This window comes from Saccopteryx leptura, chromosome 3, assembly GCF_036850995.1.
Source record: "Saccopteryx leptura isolate mSacLep1 chromosome 3, mSacLep1_pri_phased_curated, whole genome shotgun sequence".
Classification (NCBI taxonomy): Eukaryota; Metazoa; Chordata; class Mammalia; order Chiroptera; family Emballonuridae; genus Saccopteryx; species Saccopteryx leptura.
This window is the reverse complement of record NC_089505.1, coordinates 313,139,374-313,151,456: the sequence shown is the minus strand read 5'-3', so window position 1 is coordinate 313,151,456 and position 12,083 is coordinate 313,139,374. Positions and strand designations below refer to the sequence as shown.

General features: G+C 43.7%; 1 protein-coding gene across 5 annotated transcripts in view; it reads right to left on the bottom strand.

Annotated features, from left to right (window-relative positions):
• The window catches only part of ASPH (aspartate beta-hydroxylase), a 239,825-nt gene that overhangs the window by 208,294 nt on the left and 19,448 nt on the right, over nt 1-12,083 (bottom strand). The gene's annotated exons all lie outside the window — the stretch shown is intronic.

Sequence of the window (12,083 nt, the reverse complement as noted above, 5' to 3'; positions counted from 1 at the left end):
AAATGCACTCCTAATAATCCGGCAGCTTTTCTCCCACTTAGGGATTCCAGTCTTGGTTGTTCCTATCTCCCTACTCCAAACCCGAAGAAAATCAAGCACGCTCGAAACAATGAAACAGAACAAATTGTGCTGCCAGTTTTGTTTTCTTGGAATCAGTCTTTCATGGTTTTAGCTTAAGTACCAAATCATTCAAAACTGAAACAAGTCTTGCTATAAAATGTGGCCCCAAGCCCAGAAACAGCCTGATCTGGCCCTTCAGCATCTATCAAATGCCTACATAAAAGACTATGACTTAGTCTGAATGAAACAGAACCCTAAATGGAAAGAAATTAATTAATGCTCTAGAATTCTGATTCCAAGTCACTACCATCCCAAGGTGAATTCCTGCAACAGCAAAAGTAAAGCAATGGTCTAGTTTATTTCACTGGAGAAGGAAAGGGAGAGAGCTGGGAAGGATGGCACAAGGAAGAGGAACAGAGCGGAGGTGCAGGAAGAGGGAGAAGTGGCAGGAAGGCAGGGAGGGAGGGCACACGGAAAGGAGACACTCTTCAGCTTCAGGAGCAGTGATCTAGAAAACCACCTCAGAGAAGGACCTAGAAGGACATCGACAACTACACGCTGATTTTGCTCTACTTTCCACCAACCCCATTCTCCAAATATTCTCTTCTGGGAAATAAAATCAGCCCAATTTTAGTACCATATAGTCACTGATGGAAGATTAGCAGTTCACAGAAGTCGTCAGAGTTCTGATTAGTTTACTAAATTAATTTAGCACAAATAGTAACCAGAGCAAGGCAGCGACCTTTCAAAGTTGTTTACAGGTCTTTAAATTTTTCAATCAAATTAAATGTTTCACATGCAAATCAAACATTTATATGTTCTGAAGAGAAGTCAGCAACCTACAGCACCAGGATGACGGCCCAGAGCTGGGACGGAATGAAGAAGGCATCAAGGACAAATGCACAAAACTGATGAGTGTCTTAGTTGTCCTCCCACCAAAAGCATTTCCCCCCTCCATTCCTTTCCTCAATAATCTGTCCCACTAAGATTAAGTGCTTGCTAAAATGTTGAAAGATAAAGCCCTGGCCTGTTGGCAGAGCATTAGCCCAGCATGTAGATGTACAGGGTTCAAGTTCCAGTCAGGGCACACAGGAGAAGCAACAATCTGCGTCTCCACCCTGCCTCTCCTCTTTTTCTCTCATCCCTCCCGCAACCATGGCTCAACTGGCTCTAGCAAGTTGGCCACGTGTGCTGAGGATGGCCCCATGGCTCCCCTCAGGCACTAAAAATAGCTTAGTTGCTAAGCAACAGAGCAATGCCCCAGATGGGAAGAGCAACGCCCCATAAGGGGCTTGCCTGGAGTCTGTCTGTCTGCCTCCCCTGCTCACTCAATTTAAAAAAATGTTGAAAGATAAAAAATTATTTTTTGACAGTGGCTTAAGATGACCCACCATCATACAAATTCAATAGACAAATATTTCAGAAGCATTCTTTTGCTGTTTTCAGATCGTGAGTAAGGGTAACAAGCAGTGATGGGATTCAGCTGGTTTTTAATGGTTCAGCAGAACCGATACCTAATTTTTTGTTGAGTTCGGTGAATCAGTTGTTAAAATGGCACTTGTAATTAGGGTTCTCTCTAATGTGGGCACCTGGGCAGCTGCCCAATATGAAAATCACAAATTTACATTCCTTACTCGTTTTTAATGTTCATCTGCGCAACAGCGTATTCTAAGGGCCCAGGTAATGTTCATTCCATCCATAAATGAAAAAAATGTGATGGAACTATGCCTGTAATATTTATTTATTCATTTCATAAAACTTCTTATACCTTTGACAAAATACTAGATTTTAATTCCCGTGTTTATTTTATGTTGTAAACAAACATACAACATAAAGAGAAAAAGTGCCAGACAACCAGGAGGTGACAAGCTGTCATTTGTTTCAGCTTTGTGTTATCCCAAAATTTCCTCGAGATATTATGAGTATTATTTAATATTTTTTCATTAATATTTTAAAACTGTCTTATAATCTAGTTTTGTGTAGCTCTTTTACTGTTCTTATTTAAATATTAAATGCATGAAAGAATAAACTACCTTTCAGTATGTCTTTTTTTATACTTACAATAGTCATTAGGGTGGAGAACCAGTTGCTAAATTATTTGAATCCCACCACTGGTGACAAGTGACCCTTCCTTGGAAACCAGGCCACTATTCTCACATGGCCGGTGCCCAATTCAGACTCAAGAGATCCGATTCAATTCCCAGCTGCTTCATTTAATTTTGATTTGGGCAAAGGCAGCAAACTTTCGGGCCTATATTTCCTGGCCTATAAAACAGGTCTTGGCACAATGTAGGCGTGCAAATATTTGTTGAAGTCACTCATGCAACACACTGTGCTGACTCAATCAGGACTAGTGCACAGGTCTCACCTCCAATCGCAGCTCTCTCCATGAGCCGGGCCTGACAGCAAGGCTCCGGAGCTGCCAGGTCCCGCCTCTCCCGTTTCAGGCCTGTGCAAGGCCAGCTGCACTCTGAGTGACAGGTCTGTGGCCAAATGCTGACCTGAGACACGAATCACAGCTATGAAATCTGGGTATACTTCAACCCTGAGTCTTCAGCACAGCTCCGATTATTCCTCCTGACAAGTCATCACACACTCACACAGCCTCGAGTTAACCTTTCCCTCATCTTCCGCATCAGTTTTACAGTAAAATTTCTTCACTCAGTTTCACAATAATGGCAAACATACTACCCTAATAGGGTGTCTCTGAAACAACATTTGACCTACCACCACATTTCTTAAGAAAAAATATATTCTGAATTCTAAGTAACTATCTCTTATAATGTCATTTTTAATGATAGGAAATGTTATGAAGTTTGAAAATAATTTGCAAAGAGCAAATCATTTTTTAAAAACCCTAGAAAAGACAACTAAAGTAACAATACTTAACCATTTTTTTGTTTTGTTTTGTTTTTTGTTAAAGCTAATGGGACTAACAGCAACTCCAAGGTCCAAGCAAAGATAAAACTTCTAACATATCCACCAAAGCCATTATTATCAGCCTAATGCCACTGGAGATCAGGAGAACCAGGACCTATGCCCAGGGAGTCCTAGGTCCCATCCTCCTCCAAACCTGCGAGGTGCAAGTCCCCCAGAGCTCCCCGGACCAGCACTGACTACCTCCTCCCCTCCCCGAACAGCCACCTGACAGCGGCGGTTCTCGCACTTCAGAGCAGGGCTTTTCAACCTTTTTACACTTGGGGACACATGAAACTAGACTTCCTTTAGGGATGGTTAAGGCAGAACTCACCCTGAGCATAAGCGAATTTGACAAGACCACTGGGTCTGTGGTCCTCATACAGCATCAGGGTGGTCAACACTTTCACAGACTGGCATGAAATTTCTGGCGGCCCCGTCCACAGACCGGTGGTTGACAAACACTGCTTTAGAGCACATCAGTCACCAGAGGGCCTGTGAACACAGATTCCTGGGCCCAGTTCCAGGATTTCTGACTCTGCAGGTCGGAATGGGCCCGATAATATGCATTTCTAACAAATTCCCAGGTGCCGTGAAGCTGCTGGTGCAGGGACGACACACAGAATCACTGCGCTCCTGCACCGGCCATCCCTAGTTCTCAAGGAGTGCAGACGGAGAAAGCAGCTCTTACTCTTACTGAGTCCCAGACCTTCATTTCCTTACACTTAAAAAAAATCCCACAAAACAAACAAACAAAAAACAATAACCTGTTCCTCCAACATCCAAGCCCCCCACTTATACCACCCCACCCTGCCTCATCGCTGTCATCACCACCCTCGGGGAAGCCCCCTCAGCCAAGTCTTCACCAGCAATTCCGACCGTAGCCACTGAGTTCAGTGTCTGTGTGGCTAACACGACAGGTCCTCTTTCCTTCACCGTTCACCCCACTAACCTTGTTCCCCTGCCCTCTATATCCAGCACTCATTCTTATACTCTCACCATGGATCTCGCTGTGAACCCTAATTCACCTTCCTAATCCCATCTTCATTCTCACTGAAAGAGCGCTGTAGCTCTCCTCCTGGCACCACCCATCCTAACGGAGCTGCAACTTTGCTAAGAAAAAACTCAGCGTATTTTATTTAGGTCCATAGAAGGACGGAAGGATATCACGAGATACCAAAAACACAATTCTTTAAACCATAAACAACAAACTTTTCATCTACATATAGTCTCCAAAGCAAATAGGCACGTTTCACCATTCTAAACCTAGTATTAAACAGGCAATATTACAAAAGTAACAAAAGGCAACTGCAGACATTGAGTAAAACTTAATGTTTACACCACCCGAGCTAGGGAACACTACACCTCTACGTGCTTCTAATCCAGTTAAGACTGCATAGTGAATCACCAAGGCCACTCCCTGACTCACTAACTCTTTTGCTTCTCTCTCCCGGCTCCGCCTCCCTGGACAAACACCCTGACTCGCCATCCCCCCCGGGGCACAGACAGTGAAAATCAGGGACAGGACCCAGGGGAGCCAACCACACCCAGCCCACAGGACTACCTGTCAGTCTTACCACTCTTCTCTAGAAATCTCACTTTCCTATTCTGCACAATCACTACTTTGAACTTCTTTGCTGTTAAATGATTCTATCTTCTCATACTCAAAAAAAAAAAAAAAAAAAAAAAAGCCACAGCCTCCTACTTCATAGAAAAAAACAGAACCATCAGGAGTGTCCTGACTATGCACTGGAACCACACAGGACTAGATTCATCTGCACTCGCTCTGCTTTCCTCCATATCAACCCACCCCTGCACCCGCCCACCCCCAGCCCCCGCCCCCCTCCTTAGGCCCTCTATCTCTTCACTCCCCTATACTACTGGCCTCTGCCTCCTCTATGTCTGCCCTCAACCCATGGCAAGGCCTGCCTTTGCCTTTCTTCTTCCCGTTACAGATGAAATTCTCAACAAAGCTGCTAATTCACTGCTTTGATTCGCTAACTGCCTACTCACTCTACAACCTGTAGGTTGCAATCTGGCTTCTGCACATGGCTCTGGGGTAGGAGTAACTCAAATGACAACTTCCAGATCATTAAACCCAACAGGAAATTTCAGTGCTCATCTTACCCGCCCTCTCAGAAGAATTCTCTCTCCTTGACTTTCCACGACTCTCCCCTTGACTTTCCACGACTTCAGAATCATCTGTCATCTACCTTTCAGGACTAATTTTCAATCCCCTGTGCTAGGTCATTCTCCCCTAGTTAATTTTTCAATATGGAAATTCCGTAAGTGTTGGTCCTATGCCATTTCCCTAGCTGACTTTAGGTACCTTCTATATGGCTTATACTTTTTTATGCCTCTTGAGTGCCAAACCCTCATATTTGTCTATTCACTACCCCACCTGAATGACTTACGGCAACCCCAAGCTCAGCCTATACACAAATGAACCTATGATCCTCCCATCTTCTCTCCAGGTTCTAAATCTCAAGAAGCACTTCCATCAGACAGCTGCTTAAGCCAGAAACCTGGGACTCTTCCTCCTTCCCAAACTCTCATCTCTCTGGTCAGCCTGTCTCCAGCAGGCTGTTATAATTGGTTACCACTGTGCCCAACAAGAATTCCCCTCAGCACCAGGGTCATCCCTGTCCATCTACCCCAGGACGATATTTCATGTCATGCCACGACAGGAAAAAGAGGGAAACCCACCTCAACCCACCCATTTCTGCCTCGCTGCTGTGACCATCCAAACCCACGTTACCATCCTCTCTCCTAGGCTCCTATAGTACCTTAATATGATATCTAAATAAAACATAAACGTTATTGCTCCATACAGCGGCCAGAATATGTTTTTAAATCTGATTATATCATTACCGTGTTTTAAAAATCTCTCAATGGCTTCAGTATATTCTCAGGATAAAATAAAATTCTTCGCTGTAGCCAGTAAGACTGTAGCTGACATGACCCCAGGATACCACTGCCGCCTCAGTTCTGTTATTTCTCCTAGCTGTGTATATTCCAGATACAGAAAACACCCTCACCATGCTCCTCCCTGTCTCGGGAGCTCTGCACGGGCTGTTCCCTCCTGGAACGTCCCGCACGCAGCTCCTCCGCTTGTCCCCACCTCACCTCACTCTTGCATTTTCTAATATGCTCTCATAAGAGCACGTACTTCTTCATACCGTTATTTCATTAATAATTCATTTTTAATCTGTTTCTGCCTCCACAATGCAAGCTGCATAAAGGCAGGGACTAAGTCTGCCTTGTCCATTACTGTACATTCGTCGTGCACCTGGCAGGGACCCAACAAACATTTCTTAAATAAGTAAATTCCTTCTCAAATTCCTGCTACTATGAGTGACCTCTTTCTGCTAACACTCCAGAAATAAAGGAGCAAAGTTTAGTCCAACGTATGCCAGGTCACCTCAAGGATCCTCATCTTCATGAATTTAATTATCCTAATATTAATTCATAGTAGAAAAATACCTACAAATAGTCAAGGGAAAATGTCAGGAAAGAAACCCAGAGGTTCCCAAGCACTGGTATGAACCCAAATCGGTCCATGACCAAGTTTTCACTGCTCTGTGTCACATGAAGTCCGCACCAATCAATCGTGGGGACTGACACCCAGGTTGAACAAGGAAGGACCAAGTAGTAAGGATACCGTAGCCCCACAGGTCCAACCCAACAAGCAGACACCACTCTGCTCTTCTGACTGACCCTGTGTAGAAGCAGGAATGACAAGGAACTGCCATGAGATTCAGACTTTAGTAAAACAAAACTGAGGAAGTCATTTCCACTTTCATCAGAAGAAATAATATTAGCAATACCTATCTACATCAGTCCTCGGGTGTTTTTGAAAACATTATTAGTCTTTGGGAACCCCAAGCTGAGGAATTGCTGTCCTAGCACCTACGTTTGTCTTACTGCTGGAGGCAGTAGAGAACAAAACTGAGTCCAGACCTGGGTCCATCAACCCCACCTTGTGATTCTGGGATGTGCCAAAACCCCACTGGTAAATGCTAAAGCGCAATATAAATGGTAGTTAATTCCCAAAGCCAGTTCCTCAGGCCAGGCCGAATAAGTTAGTTCTTTAAACTTCACGATTTCTCTATATGGAGCAATCTATAAAGACTTCGTCCCCCCCCAAAAAAAAAGAAAAAAAGAAACAAACAATAAAACCACTTCCTGGCTAGTCAGTCATGTGTCTGTGTGGGGAACAGTTATCAGTATGGTGTTCAAAATGAGACAGTCTCCTGCTGAACTGAGTGGCAAAGAATAAAGAAAAATGAGTTATGGCATTCATTCAGGAACTTCAAAGTGGTAATAGGTTGTTAAAACAAAAATGTTTTTTTTCTAAGCTAAAATCAGTAACATAAAAGCCTAGCCCTACTCATTTAACTTTAATTCCATTGTAACAAAAAGGTCACAAAGCCCTGTATATGAACACCACTGATTTGCCACTGTGTATCTGAAGGAATTTTGACCTTAACCCAGACAGCACAGATACAGGGCCATCCCTTCCTGGCAGTGCCCACCTTCAAGGCAAAAAGAAATCAGCATCTACAATACAATGTAAATGCAAATGGGAGGTGAGAGAGAGGGATAAAAGAGCACTAGTACAAAATATACAGTTTGGGTGTAAATTATAAATTTACAGGAAAAAATAAAGAGTTGATTCAATTATACAGTACAATATGATTCTGGGGCGGCCAACAACCCTTTACTAAATAAATTAATAATAACAAAGCTGAATAACAATAATATGTAAAAAGCAAGAATAGCTGCAACTGAAAACTATATGAAGAATTAACTTTCTGAACCTCACTGGTTGGCTCAGCGGTAGAGCATTGGCATTGGCAGCCGTGTGGAAGTCTTGGGTTCAATTTCCAGCCAGGGCGCCCATCTGCTTCTCCACCCTTCCCCCTCTCCTTCTTCTTTGTCTCTCTTCCCCCTCCATCAGCCAAGGCTCCATTGGAGAAAAGTTGGCCAGGAGCTGAGGATGGCTCTGTGGCCTCTGCCTCAGGCGCTAGAATGGCTCTGGTTGCAACAAAGCAATGCCCCAGACAGGCAGAGCATCGCCCCCTGGTGGATCCCGGTTGGGTGTATGCAGGAGTCTGTCTCTCTGCCTCCCCGCTTCTCACTTCAAAAAATACAAAAAATAAAAATAAAATTAATTTTCCCTGAAGGAAGGTGTGGTTTTTGCACTTGCCTCCTTGGAGGTGACATCTAGGTCCCTGAAGTGGCCTGCCTGCTAGGAGTGACTTTGGAGGCTTTGAGCACTGGACTGTCTAGAGATGACTTATGATAAGGACTTGGGATGGCCTGTACGGGTGCCAATCTCTGCAGGAACTGAAAACTGAAGGTCAGCCATGCTGCGGTACAGGAGCTAAGAGAATGGGGAAGGGACGGCTGCAGGGTATTGGTGACAGCCACCAAGCAGCACTCCTGCAAGATGCCAGTTCCCGCAGACCAGAGAACTAAGGTTTGCACCATCTTGCCAGCATCTCACTCAAAAGGTTGACTGCCAAGCAAAGGACTACCAGGAGCAAGAGAGGGTGCAATATTCCACCCGGAGCAGATGCCCAGGAGGGTTGGAAGAAGTGGTAAGCTGGGGGAGGGGCCTTACCACGCCTCCACAGAACTCACAGAGGAGGTGTTTGGGCGCCTGTCATTGCAGGCTACCACAGATGTTAACAACCAGCACAGGAGCTCTGACAGGGAACGGTGAGGTGGCAGAGGCCTTTCCCTCTGTACCTCTCCCGGCCCCAGCACTCTGCACAAGCTGAGCCTAGAAGAGGCAAGGCGGACACTGTCCCAAAGCAGACCACGCAGAGAGCATCCTTCCTCTACCAGGTCCTCCTGCCTGGCTTCCAATGGGAGACATGAACTTTTGCAATGCCAATGAAGTCAGTGTTAAACCAGACAGACTTTTAACACTGTGGAGTGACTAGGATGTGAAGGAATCTTTCCCAGAGATGGTCATGAGTCTCTGCCATCCAGAGATCAATCTAATCCAACTAAGCACAATGACTGAAGAAAAATGAGACTTCATAGTAATACCCTGTCAGATGAGGACTGCTAAATAAAACAGCTACAAAATATGACTGCAGACATTAGGCTGAACCATAAGATTGTCAGTATATGACCATTTTAGCCCAAAAAATGGCTATTTAATTTGATTCAAACAAACTATGGGTATTTTCCCAATATTTTATTACAAAAATTTCCAAACATACAACAAAGCTTAAAGAATTTTACAGAGAATACCAATATACTTATCACTTAGATTCTACATTGCATTATAATGCTTATGGCCTATCTACTCATTCTTTAATATCTATGCATCAATCCATGTTATATGTATAATGCATTTCAAAATAAATTATGGACATTAGTTCACTTCCCTAAGTACTTCAGGCTTCTGTATCATAACTACAATTCAATTAATTTTTCTTCATCAGTTTTTATGTAGAACTTACATAAAATGAAATGCTCTAATTTTAAGTGTACTTTCCCTGAGTTTTCACAAAAATATACACCATGTAACCCAAACCCCTATCAAGACATGGAGGGCTCTGGCAGGTTGGCTCAGCGGTAGAGCATCGGTCCACTGTGTGGATGTCCCAGGTTCAATTCCCAGTCAGGGCACACAGGAGAAGTGACCATCTGCTTCTCCACCCCTCTCCCTCTCCTTTCTCTCTATCTCTTCTCCTGAAGCTATGACTCAGTGTGAGTAAGTTGGTCCTGGGTGCTGAAGATGGCTCCATGGCCTCCATCTCAAGAGCTAAAGTAGCTTGGTTGTCAAGCAACGGAGCAACGACCCCAGATGGGCAGAGCATCACTCCATAGGGAGCTTGTTGGGTGAATCCCAGTCAGAGTGCATGCAGGAGCCTGTCTCTGCCTCCCCACATCTCACTTAAAAATTAACCCTTTAAGTAGTACATTCATGTATGTCCTCACTCGAAAGGCTAACAAAAAATTCACTACTCAAAGAGTTAAAAATAATAGTAATAAAAAAAGACATGCATCATTAACACCCCCCCCCAAGTTCTCTCATGGCCCTTTCCAGGCACATTAACACCAACCCTAACCCCAGAGGCAGCCCCACTAGTCTGCTTTTTTCCACTATAGGTTAGTTCTGCCTGTTCTTGAAATTTTATAAAAATGGTATCACACACTACATGCTTGTTTGTGTAAGGCTCCTCTCCCTCAGCTTAATGTTCCTAACAACCATGTATGTTACGTATAGTAGTAGTTCATTCTTTTCTGTTGCTGCGTAGTATTCCATCATGAGTACACCACAGTATATCAGTGCATTTATTTTCCTGTTAGTAGAAACCTAGACTCTTTCCCATTTTAGACTATTACAAATAATGGTCTCGGAATAGCTGCTAAAACTATTCTTGTACAAGAGTATTGCTGGCATATTAGAAATATGTGCTTTCAGTTCTCTTGGATAAGTACCTAGAGGTAAAATTTTTAGGTCATAGGGCACATGTATATATGCATAAGAAACTGCCCGACCTTTTCCCAAAGTGGTTCTACTATTTTATATACCCTCCAAGAAAGTCTGGGAGTTCTTGTCAACATTTGGTCATGTCAATCTCTATCATTTTAGCCACTCTGGTGAGTATGCAGTTGAGCTCACTGTGGTTTAATTTTCAGTCCTCTTAGGAACAATGTGTGAGCACTTTTCTCAAGTACTTATTGACCATTTATTTATCCTCTTTTGTGAATTGTCTATTCAAGTCTTTTGCACATTTACAAATCTTTATTTTTTTTTAATTGAATTGCAGGAGTTCTCTGTATTTCCTAGACACCTGTCCTTCAACAGATATAAGTGTTACAAATGTTCTCCCAGGCTATGCATTTCTTATTCATTTTCTTAAAGCATCATTTTTAAAAAGTATTTTATTTTATTTATTTTTTAAGTGAGAAGAGGGGAGATAGTAAGACAGGCTCCTGCATGCACCCTGACCGGGATCCACCCAGCAACCCCTGTCTGGGGCCACTGCTCAAACCAACTGAGCTATCCTCAGTGCCAGGGGACACACTCAGGCCAACTGAACCACTGGCTGTGGGAGAGGAAGAGGGAAAAAAGGGAGAAAGAGAAGGGAAGAGAAGCAGATGGTCACTTCTCATGGGTACCCAGACCGGGGATCAAACCTGGGATGGGGATGTCCACACACTGGGGCTGACACTTTATCCACTGAGCCAACCAGCCAGGAGGAAAGGCAAGAGAGAGGAAGAGACAGAGAGAAAGAGAAAGAGAGAGAGAAGCATCAACTCATTCCATAGTTGTGCATGCATTGATTGCTTCCCCTTGACCAGGGATTGAACCTGTGATTTTGGGCTCAAGCCAGTGACGTTGGGTCTCAAACTGGTGACTTTGCGTTCCAGATCTATGTTTTATCCACTGCACCACCACCAATCAGGTTTAAAGCATCTTTTGATAGGTACAAGTTTTTAAGTTTGATGATGTCCATATATTTTTAAATATATCCCCAAATTGAAAAATGTTACTTAAACCTTAATAGGGTTTACGTGCTTCATATTCTGAACTATGATATCTATTTCAGCATCTGCACACAATCGTTGAATCTGTGACACGCTATCACTCACAGAAGCCCATTATTGTCTCAAACGCTCCCATTGAAAAGGAAGGTCATGAAATCAAAGGCCAGTATGTCAACTAAATGTCTATTAGTGTGGGTATCAGTGGGTATCACAGAGAGTAAACCCAAGAGGAAAAACTATTGCCTGACCAGGCAGTGGTGCAGTGGATAGAGCATCAGACTGGGAAGTGGAGGACCCAGGTTCAAGACCCCAAGGTCGCCACCTTGAGCACGGGTTCATCTGATCTGGTTTGAACAAAGCTCACCAGCTTGGACCCAAGGTCGCTGGCTTGAGTAAGGGGTTACTCGATCTGCTGTAGCCCTAGGGTCAAGGCACATATGAGAAAGCAATCAATGAACAACTCAAGTGCTGCAACGAAAAACTGATGTTTCTCATCTCTCTCCCTTCCAGTCTGTTTGTCCCTATCTATCCCTCTTTCTGACTCTGTCAAAAAAAAAAAAAAGAGGATAAACTATTTTTAGGAATATTTT